Consider the following 12,019-nt stretch of genomic DNA (forward strand, 5'->3'; position numbering starts at 1 on the left):
AGCTCTTCATCTGGTAGCGTAGGTGGGGCACTTATGTTTCTAGCATGACTTTCTAGCCTAGCAGGAAAGAAGCCTGTTCTGAAGAAAATAGGGGTCCTCTTAAGGTGGGGTAGAGTCCCTTGGTAGCGGGTTCTGGTGCCCGTGGAGACAGATACTTCAGGAGAACCTAAGGGCCTGGAAGAAAAGTTAATTCTAAAGGACCCCAGAAGCCCAATGAAGACACTTTTACATCTGACAGACTGGCCAAGAATTGAACATGAAGAGGAGATAAATAGTCTCACAAGGGAGGGGGGGCTACACATGGGCAGGATTGCAGGTGAGGCTTCCTGCCTCTGTTCTGTGTGGCAACAAGAGATAGTAGGGCTTTTGACCTACAGACAAATTAAATGCCAGCTGTCAAAAATGTGAGCTTTATGGCTGAGCCTTTGCAGTTGTGTGAGATGGAAAACATATTTGTGAGAAAGCAGCTAGGAATGGAAACTCTGAATTAAAATTAATTATTGCTTGAAGGAAAGATAAATGCCTATTCTGATTGAACCGGAGGCTAGCAGTGAAATCTATTACACGAACATATCATCACTGTCTGTTTCATTGTGTACTTCATTTGCCTACGAAAGGAAACTTGTTTTCTTTTGAAAACCATCTTTAAAATTTCTGTGTGTTAGCAAAAAAAGTGGAAATGGCCTAAATGTCCAACAGCGAGGAAACAGTAAGGTAAATTATGGTGTATCCATTACGGTGGAACATTTATGCAGCTATTAAAAATGATGTTTACAAAGAATTTTAACGTTCTATAAAATGCTTATATTATAAGTCAAAAAAGAAGCAGGATACAAATGTAACAACATGATTTTATACAGAAATGTATAAATATAAAGACAATAAGCACAAAAGGAGGGAAATGCATCAAAATGTTTTAATAGTGTTTTATCTCTTGGTGGTGAATTATGGATAATTTTTATCCCTTATCTACAGTTCTCAGTTTTTGCCAGTTTTTCTATAATGAACATCTATTACTTTTTTCTCAGGATAAATACTTAAAAAAATTCAACTTGCTTCTGAAATAGTTTTCTGACCTGACGTATATTACTGACCAGAGCCACTTGAAGACAACTTCGTAAGACTACTGTTGAGGCCACCAGTGCCACAAAATTATTTCTGATAAGAACCTTTATGGTTCATTTGTATTTCATTAAAAACATGTCATTGTGTGCTCTATCTGGGTTGCTATGATTTATTCCACTGATGGTCCAAAAAAAAAAGATGCAGGCAGTGTCCTTTGTTTAAGGTTCTGGAAGCATCCCAGAGCAAGGGGGAAGAGGTAGCTTCGCCTCATGGGCTTCAGTCTTGTAATCTGGCTCACGATTAACTGACATAACCATATTCAGGAACAAGGAGGCCATAAACATGGCTTCTTCAGACCTATAGTTACTAACTCAGAATTAGAGTCTTAACATTTAATCTACTAGCTTTAAATTGCTAAATAACAAATTTATCGCATTTTTTCCTACTCCAAAGGATGAGATTAACCTGACTTGGCTTTTAGGTGACTCTTACTTCTGTAACCAGTTGGTTACAGGTAGAACTATTTTGCTTACCTAGAACTCAATTTTCTGGCAGCCTATCTGCCTGGAAAATAATTGAGAATCAGGAAGTGAATAATAATAGTAACACGAATAACAACAGCTAACCCATATTGGGTACTTGTTTTTGTTTTTGTTTTTTTTTTCACTGTACGCGGACCTCTCACTGTTGTGGCCTCTCCCGTTGCGGAGCACAGACTCCGGACGCACAGGCTCAGCGGCCATGGCTCAGTGGGATCCTCCCGGACCGGGCCACGAACCCGTGTCCCCTGCATTGGCAGGCGGACTCTCAACCGCTGTGCCACCAGGGAAGCCCCACTTGTTATTTGTTTTAACTCTGTGGGGTACTTTACCTCATCATCTCATTTAGCCTTTACAAAAAACATATGCAATTGTATTGCTTTCCCTAGTTACAAATGAGAAAACTGAGGCTCAGAAAAGTTGAGTAGCTTGTCCAAGGTCACATAGCTAGTTGCTCCGGAGCTAGAAACTGAACTACATTCCAAAGCCCAAACGTATACTTAACTAGTACAGTAAATACAAAGTGCAAACTGATGTCACAAAGTCTCTATTCAGAAAATGCTGGATTTTAAACTTCAAGTTCTCAAGTAAGAATCACTCTATTTTTCAAATGACTTTTGCAGATTTACAAATAACATATTTGAAAAGAGGAAGAGAGGACTTCTAGAAGCAGGAATTGATAGTAAAAAAGAAGATATGCCTGTAGACTGATAGTAAGAGGAGCCGAAAAAAACTAGAATATATTCTCGAGATCTCTGAAAGCATTATATTCTGGATTAGGTTAGGTAAGGCATCCTGTTCACTTTATTAAGTGTACCAATGAGTAAATATGGAACTTGATCATGGTAGATTTATCTTGTCAATAAAATGTTAAGTTCAATGTAGTCCTAATTGTTTTGACGTCTCTAATTTTATTATATAACGTATACATTTCATGGAGAAAAGATTAGAATCTACAGATGAGGTAACAAAATAAAAATCTTTCATAGTCTCACAACCAGAGATATCCACTGTTAACATTTTGAAAAAGCTACACAATATAAATACAAATGTAAATATAAATATGTATGTTTATGTTTTAACAAAATGGGACCATGCTTTACTTTTTAATATTGTCCTCACTATCGTATGAGCATTTTTTAAAATGTTCTTTGATTATGAAAGTAGAGAGGTATATAATATATTTGAGAATGATTTTCTTCCAGAAAGGATTAAAAAAGAACCTGAAACATTTATTTGATGCTTTAAGGAAAAATGCATCTTAATCCAGAAAATTATTTCATGTGAATCAGTTCATTTCTTAATTATGCTATATCAGTGAAGTACTGATGTACTTGAGTTATCTTCATGCCACAGAGCTCTCATTGTTCTCCTCTATTTAGATTAAACCTTTTAAAGTAACCTTTTTTTTCAGTAAAGAAAAAAGGATCAATAATGAGAGTGATAATTTAAGAGTGTTTTGAAAGGAAGAGTATACATTCCCTGACTGGAGCTGATGTAATTTAAAGCCATCTGCTTCTTTCACTTGAGATGCAGTTAGCTTTGTACCCATCAGCCTACTTAATTCAGGGGGAGGGGCAGGACCAGCTTCCAAAAACTGTGTTTTCATTTGCTATTTCATTTGACAAAGATTTATCGAGCACCTACTTTGTGTGCGTCCTTGCCTTAGATGCTTATTTAATGCAAAGAGGTATAGGATGTTTCCTCTGTACTCCTCTAGAGAAGTCCAGTCTAATGTAAAAAAGCAAATAAGAAGGTAATTGCCATTCAGTATGATAGGTGCAAGGAGAGAAGTGAGCTTGGGGGCTATAGAAGCACATGGTCCAGCTTCTTTGGCCATAGAGATGCCTGCGTGAAGTGTCTTGAGAGTGAGAAGGTAGGTGAGTGATGACGGGAAGGAGGGTGATGAAGTATGTTTCAGGTAGAGTATGTTTCATGTATAAAAGGTTTTGGGGACTACAGAACAAACATGCTGTGTTTAGGGTCATAGGGATTAGGATCTAAGGCGGAACAAAGCTTGAGAATTGGCCATGGCCTATCAAAGAGGCATTGTATGCCATGCTGAGGAGGTGGAATTTTATCCTAAAGGAATGAGGAGTCACTGAGTATATTGTCAGTGGAGCCTTGAGAAGAACAGCTGTGGTTTTGAGAAATCACTCTGGCAGCTGTATGAAGAGGCTCTCAGTTGTGATAAGAAATGATCAAGATCTGAACTAAGGTGCTGGAGAGAAAGTAGTTGAACTGATTAACTTGCTGATTGTTGGATGTGGGAGGCAAGGGAGTGGGTGGGAGAGAGGGTGACATCATCATCTCCAGGGTAGGTGACCGGGTGCACAGTGGTGTCTTCTCCAAGTGAAGAATGCAGAGAATGAAGCAGGTTGAGAGGGCAGGTCAAAGATGATGAGTTTGTTTTGAATGTGCTCAGCAGGCAGCTGGCTGTGTGGAGCTTGAGATGAGAGACAGCTGTGGACTAGAACAATCGATTTGGGGTTATCTGGGAATACAAGTGTGAAACCAGGGAGCGGGGTAGGCTCACTCAGGAAGTGTCTGTGGATTCAGAGGGGTCCTAGAGGACCACCATCATTGAAAGGATCAGCATAGAATAAGGGTGTGGGCTCTGCCTCTGGGTTCAAATCCTAGTTCCACCAGTTACTAGGGCAAGTTACCTATTCTCTCTGTCCTTCAGTTTCCTCATCCATAATATGGAGATGACACATATTTCAGTCATAGGGTGGTTGTGAGTCATAAAGAGTTAATATATTAAAGTATATGTAGTAGACTGGCTTGTAGTAAAAAAAAAAATTCGATAGCTGTGGCTTTACTCTAACATTATAATGATTAAGGGAAATTTGGCCAAAAAAACCAAAAAGTTAGTGAAGAATACAGAATAGGTATTGTCAGAAGGGTAGGGGAGGACATCTGTGAGGGGGGAGGGGGTCATAAAAATTAAGGTGGACCAGAGGAAGATGAGTCGTATTAATGTTACGGGAAAGACAAGCCACGTAAGAGCTAGAAAGTATCCTTTGTTTTTTTGTTACAAGAGTTTGCTGGTGGCCTTGGTGTGTTGGGGTCCAGATCTTGATCCTGGCCTGAGGAATGAATGGAAGCTGAGAGTGGAGTGAGCAAGTCGAGACCACTTTTCTAAGGGGCTTGACTGAAGCCAAAGAATAAGGATGGTGGTCAGGGGGAGATAGAGAGTCGAGTGAATATTTATGGTTGTTTTAAAGTATGGGTGAGGGGACTTCCCTGGTGGCGCAGTGGTTAAGAATCCACCTGCCAATGCAGGGGACACTGGTTTGAGCCCTGATCCGGAAGATCCCACATGCCTCAGAGCAACTAAGCCCGTGCGCCACAACTACTGAGCCTGCGCTCTAGAGCCTGTGCTCCGCAACGAGAGAAGCCACCGCAATGAGAAGCCCGCGCACCGCAAAGAAGAGTAGCCCCCACTCGCCGCAACTAGAGAAAGCCCGCGCACAGCAACGAAGACCCAGCACGGCCAAAAATCAATCAATCAATCAATTAATTAATTAATTAAAATGTTTAAAAACAGAAGTAAAGTATGGGTGAATCTAAAGCATATTAGTTAAGAAAGAACTAGGATGGGGAGAGGACTGAGCATTGAATTAAAGGAACCCCTTATTTATGCATCAGATTCCCTCAGTATTTTTTGTGTCTGGCACTGTGTCGTAAGCTGAGTATACTCTCAAGGAACTCTGGTCTTACGCTGTGTATGAAGGTAGATGGCCAGAACTCTAACATCCTTGTGTTCCGGCTGACGATGAAGTAAGGCATTGGAGGGACTCTGCCTTCTCATGGCTAAGAACCTCTGCTGGGAGTAGTGGTCTGGGTTAGGGGTAGTAGGACCCCTGGGTGTTGACCTGAAGTATATGAGATCATCTCAGGAGTTTCTTCAGCAGGTCAGACCACCGTGCAGGAGCCTCCTGAGTGAGGAAAACCCCCTGCAGTCATGCTGACCAAGCTGTTCCCTACATGACCACTGGTAACACCTTCCATTTGGACACTTTCTCTTTCAAAGGCACAGCAGTGTATTGAAAAGAACATGAAGCTAGATAACAGAAAGCTTACTTGTTTCATTCATTCATTCAAAACTATGCATTGAGCACCTACTGTGTGTCAGACAATATGCTATGGGCTGGGATTGCAATGGGGTCAGGAGAGGTGGAGTGCGTGCCCCAAAAAGATTGCATTCCTGTAAGGGAGACCAGCACTGAAACAAACAGTCACGCTCCTGTAGGGAGAGTAGAGGCCCACAGTTCTGTGCAGAGAGGTCAGGGCATCTCCCTGAGGAAGTGATGGCAAGACTGAGCTGGAAGATAGGTTGGGATTAGCCGGGTGCAGGGAGCAGGGGGGAAGAGCTTTCAAAGTAAAGGAACCAGCATGTGTGGAGTTATGAAAGAGTCTGGTACTTTCCAGAACCTGAGAGAAGTTTGGTTAGGCTAGAATATGGGGGGTGCTCTTCATCCAGCTAATTAAGTGGTATCGGGCAACAGTGATGCTGATCTTCTGTCTCCTGCTCTCTAAGGGCAGAAGTGGGAGAAGGATGCCCCCGGAGGCTGCTGTTCTCAGAATGCAGAGATAAAACGGAATTTGTGGGAAAGGACTCTGAGGACCATATGTAAGATGGATTCGGGCACAGAGAAGACAAGGGAGAAACTAGAATCAGGGTGGTCTGTTGGGAAGTTACCTGTTGAGACTACTGCACTGGAAATGTGAATGGAGGAAGGAGTGGACTGGAAGAAGAAATCAGTTTGTTAAAGAACAGGAGATGCTGGGATGAGCAATTCCTTGAAAATTCCTGCAAGGAGGCTCACGTGAGAAGGATCATCATGATGTAATGAAATGAACTGAATTTTCAAAGGGATACATCTCAGAGGACAGCAGCTGGAAAGCTAACGAAGAGATGCAGAAGGTATATCCCTGGAGAGAACTCAATGAATTTGTGTCAAGGAATTTTAGAAGGGAGTGTTTGAAAAAATTAGATTGAACTCTAACTTTCCTTTGATGAATGCTCTTTTAAACCCAGTGAATTGGGTAAATTCTACGCTTAACAATAAAGAGCTACAAAGTGCTGTTTGTGACTGGCCAAAGCAAACGGGGTTAAGTCCTAGAAGCTGTTCTAGCAATGTTAGCCCTGATTTTGTCTATTTCATTTTTATTGCCAGTTGGTGAATACTAACAAATGTTTGAAGTTTCCAGTATTTTGTTTGGGGTAACATAGCAGGAGACATTCACATTGCCTTAGTAGAGTTAATTGTTCCTGAGCAAATCCGGAGAGACTCGAATCTTGTGCGAAGGCTTTCTAGCAATTATTTGCAGTGGAGTGTGTGGAAATACAGCTCTGTTGATGTGCGTTTGAATTCTGAAAGAGATGAAGGGTGCTGTGAAAATGCATCGTGCTGCATTTGTCAGGAAATGGGATTGCCCCGAGGAGCACGGCCAGTGCCTGGTACAAACTCACCACTGACCCACCCTGTGAGGACGGGAGGCGGGCACAGGGTCGATAGGCAATCACAGCGCCTCCGGAGTCTCCCTGGCAGCTGGCCAGGCGGCACTGCTCAGCGCCTCCTTGGAATTCAAGATTTCCTGAGCATGCGGATGGACGCCTGCCTGTTTTAGCATTAAAGTCAAAGAGAAGAAACTTGGGACCTTTAAAATAATGCCGTCTTGGTTTGTTATGATTGGACTTTGTTTTCATTTTTCTCAGTGGTCAAAGAATGTTGTTTCCAGCCAGAATATCCTTCCTCTGTGTCCCTCAAAAGACTGATTTATGGTTGCTATGGGAACCGGATTATCAGATTTTGAAAATTAGTGTATTTTAGGTCCCTAGACACTGCAACACTCTGTGTGTGTGTGTGTGTGTGTGTGTGTGTGTGTGTGTGTGTGTGTGTCTGTGGTTGCTTCTTCCATTTGGAGAAGGAAAGAATAGAATCTTTTCATCTATTTTTATTAAATAAAGTGAAATATACACCTTTGTTAGGTGAATTGTGGAGTGTGTGGTGTAACATTTCATTCACATTTACTGTGTGTCTCCACTGTCTCATTCCCATAGGGACAAATAAACTAAAATGCTGAGGAAGGGGGAGGTTACTTTATGTGATTATAGCTCTATTCAAAGTTTCCTTTTTCACCTCTTTTAATGAAAAATTAAGTGTCACTTTCTCAGTAAAGCTTCCAACTCCCCAAGATCTTGACCATTCCTCTCCCCCTTTCCTTATTCCACATTTTTCATAGCACTTACAACTATCTCAGAAACTATATATTTTGCTTATCTTATTCATTCAATATTTATTGTCCATTTCCTGCATTAGGATGTAAGCTTCATGAAGGCAAGGTATTTTGCCTGTTTTGTTTGCTGCTATATCCCCAGCATTTGAAAAAGTATCTAGCATGCAGTAGTTGCTAACAAGTACTTGTTGAACAAATAAAAAATTAATAATGTCGGGCTTCCCTGGTGGCGCAGCGGTTGAGAGCCTGCCTGCCGATGCAGGGGACATGGGTTCGTGACCTGGTCTGGGAAGGTCCCACATGCCGCGGAGCGGCTGGGCCCGTGAGCCATGGCTGCTGAGCCTGCGCGTCCGGAGCCTGTGCTCTGCAACGGGAGAGGCCACAACAGTGAGAGGCCCGCGTACCGCAAAAAAAAAAAAAAAAAGTCATATTAATATTCATGTTATTGCTATATTGCTTTGCACATGCTCCACAGTAGTATCCATTGCTTTTGGAAATAGCTGTACTGTCCCTATTCAAGTGATGACAACATGCGAATCCCCAAAGAGTGGGGCATCACCCCTAACACCAGCCACTAGAATACAAAGACGAGTAGGAAGCGGATGCTGTTCCACAGGGAGCTTACATTAGAGGAAGGAGGAAGGTGGTCAGTGTAATGCTAGAGTCGACCTCTGGTGGCTTTGGCTGAAAGGTACACATGTTTAGGGAGAACCTATGATATGCCAGGCACCTTGCTAGTCCCTCACCATTATTCTCCTGTTTTTCTGATGGCAAAACTCAACTTCAGTGAGGTTACATCAGTTTCCCAAAGTTGTACAACCTGAAGGTTAGATGTTAAGACTGGCTCTGTTTAGTCATTTTTTTCCCTCTTTTACTGTTTTAAAACTCTGCAAGCTATTCATGTGCTATACCCCAGACAATAAGTTCTGACATCAGTCTGCTTGGAGAACATGACGGGGTGAGATGGAAGGAAACTGGTACTTCATAGCATCACGAAAGCATCTCAGTATGGAGCTTATCTGTCTGGTCTGTTCATTTTTCTCCTGATTTACAATTATAGAAAATTCAAAAGCAAAACTGAACTACAGTGTTTAGGGATGCATAGCAAGCTGATGAAACTGTAAAGATATACAAGGAAGTAATTACCATAAAGTCAGGATAACTATTGCTCTAGAGAGGGGGGAAGGTCTTATGAAAGGGTATTAGGGGTAGTTCTGGGGTGATGACCGTGACCTGGGTGGTTGGTACACAGGTTTGTTAGGATGTGCATGCACTTTGCCCTCACTTTTCTCTCTGTGTGTAATTGTTTATCACAGAGTAACACGTCACTTCATATTTCACCGTTTTGCCTTTGAGGAGAAATGAAATGAGGGAGGAATGTAGGTGTGAGCTTTGACTGTATCAGAAAAGGCGGCACTTGAAAATCCGAGGTCAAAATGTAAAACCTGTGAAGAGAGAGCAAAAAAGTGGCTCTGTCTAGTCTTAAAGCCCAAGCTACAGATATCACTTTGCCTCCTTGGGTGGAGGAATGTTTAATTCTGTACAAATGCCTGTTGCCTCTCTCCTGGTAGTCCTTGGTGTAGGTGGCAACATGTGCTTTTTAGGAGACTTAAGCTTAAAGACCTTTAGCCTTTATGAGGGTAGAGATTGTTTAAATTCACATAATTATTTCTAATCATGAAATATTCTGAAGTAGTGTGACAAGGCCATTTTGAATGGGAACATTTGGGACTCATCCTTTAAGGCAGGGGTCCCCAACCTCCGGGCCAGGGACCAGTATGGGTCCGCGGCCTGTTAGGAGCCAGGCTGCACAGCAGGAGGTGAGCGGTGGGCGAGCGAGCAGAGCTTCATCCCAACAGCCTCATTCATTCCCCCCGCCCCCCGCCAAGGTCCGTGGAAAAATTGTCTTCCAGGAAACCGGTCCCTGGTGCCCAAAATGCTGGGGACCGCTGCTTTAAGGGTCTTCTTTGCGAAGCCTCTGAGACCTCTAGGTAAAGTTCAAATGCTTTGTTTTCTAGGTGCCCATAGTACTAGCTTGCATACTTATTCACGATCAAATTTTTGGGTAAATGTATTTTTATTTAGATATCTCCTTCATCAGATGGGGGAATGCCTTAAAGGTTGGAATTTTTATCTTAACTCTCTGTGCCTAGTGTTTTGAAATGTTTGAGGAAAACAAATCCATAGAAAGAATTCACAATTCAACCTATAAATCCATAGAAAGCATCCACTGCGTGGATAAAACTGGTGTTTGTTAATCTCCATCGAATAAAGCAGGAGTTGGGGACAAAGGAAAATTGTTATGTTTGTGAACCATCCGCGCAGAGCTGGACAGTGAGAAGATGTAGGAAACGCTGATTTCTGAAGTGGAAATGCTACTGACATTTGGAGAAGGTGAAAGAAACAACATTCATAATTAGAATTCATGAATTTCTTTATAATTGAACAAATGCTTTCACAAATGTTATTAATTATCACAAAACACAGTGAGATAAAGAGATATAATCCTGTTTTATAGACAAGGAATCTTCAAAGAGGTTAGGATAACTGTGAACTTGACAAAGTCACACAGATGAATTATGGAGTCCACACAGAAACTTTGAATTCCAAATCCTGGACGTCTTCCACTATACAGTGTTCTTTCCAGAATAGGAGACTTTTATCTCAGTAAGAGTATGTAGGACTCTGACTTATGTTCTCCATTCATGGTATCTGCAAAAATGATTTATCTATTGTTTGGTTCATTTTTTTTTTCCTATTCCAAAATGCTCTCATGTATGGCTTAATAAGACTCAAATGCATGTTAAATCACATTTTATGTTTTATTTCTTTCATCTGTAAAATGGGATTATACCTCTCTATCTCACTGAGTAACTTGAAGTGCTCTAAAATAGATAATCAGGGCTTGCCTGGTGGCGCAGTGGTTGGGAGTCCGCCTGCCGATGCAGGGGACACAGGTTCGCGCCCTGGTCCGGGAAGATCCCACATGCCGTGGAGCGGCTGGGCCCGTGAGCCATGGCCGCTGAGCCTGCGCGTCCGGAGCCTGTGCTCCACAGCGGGAGAGGCCACAACAGTGAGGGGTCCGCATAGAGCGCCAAAAAAAAAAAAAAAAAAAAAAAGATCCTGTGCAAAATCCAGATGGACACAAGTATTTCATAAACTTAGAAACTGGTTTTATGTTCTTGTTTTGGTTTCTATCTTGCCTATCATGACCTTTCAAAGGTTTGTGGTTAAACCCAGAGTAAAACCCTCCCAATGTTATTCACCCAAGAAGCTATTAGTATGAGATTTATATGTATGACAGGAGGTGGAAGTAATCTTTGCAGATAACTATTAGTAATATGAAGGAGCAGATATTAATATGGGAAGTAACGGCTTCCTTAAAAATACCAGGTGAACTTTCGACTTAAAATTAATCCAGCAGGCCTGCAGGGACAGTAGAGAATAGATGGGAAGTCATGTGTCACACCTGCATACTTAAAACATCCAAGTCTGATTTCCCTCCAGCATTACCAATTACACTGATTATAGTTCTTAGTTTTCTTTGCACTTCAACCAAGTTTCCAGACAATTCAAAGTAGTTAGATGATCGATCTGTGTACATATTCTTATTGATTGTACTTATCAAAAACCATAATGGAAAAGTTGCCATAAAGATCTCGATTAAATAATACACAAGCTGCCACGGCAAACATCTCATAGTTGCATTTTGGCTGAATACCCTGAGCTGCAGTGTTTCACTTCATATTGACTGGATAGCCTCGTGCTGTGTATGTGCAAGTATGTTAATCTGTGAAGCTAGGGTGAGAATGCTGGGAACGTGCGTGAATTAACTATTGATCTAGAATCTGGAATTCACTCAAGATAGTTTTTGAAGAACATAGGAGCCTCTGTAAGGATGACAAAATGTCATCAGTTGAAACTGGTTACAGATCTTGATAATTAGGAATACTAGTGTAATCAGACTCTCTAGATTAGTAAGGGCAGAACTGGATTTCTACTTCCTTTTCTTGTTGTTAAAGAATAGCGTTCATACCCTTTGTTGAATCAGTGCTCTTTTATAGAGAAGCTCTTCTCATCTAAAGGAATAACGTAAAATATGGGGAAACGACATCAGCATGAAGATGTTCATAACTGCCTAGTTTAGAGAAAGGAGCTGAAAGAAGCCT

The 12,019-nt window shown here is 41.7% G+C and overlaps 1 protein-coding gene across 21 annotated transcripts in view; it reads left to right on the top strand.

Moving 5' to 3' along the window:
- Positions 1–12,019, top strand: part of LOC307187328 (uncharacterized protein) — a 666,419-nt gene that overhangs the window by 14,781 nt on the left and 639,619 nt on the right. The window lies entirely within an intron of this gene.

The sequence above is a fragment of the Stenella coeruleoalba genome (assembly GCF_951394435.1).
Source record: "Stenella coeruleoalba genome assembly, chromosome: 5".
In the NCBI taxonomy this organism is placed as follows: domain Eukaryota; kingdom Metazoa; phylum Chordata; class Mammalia; order Artiodactyla; family Delphinidae; genus Stenella; species Stenella coeruleoalba.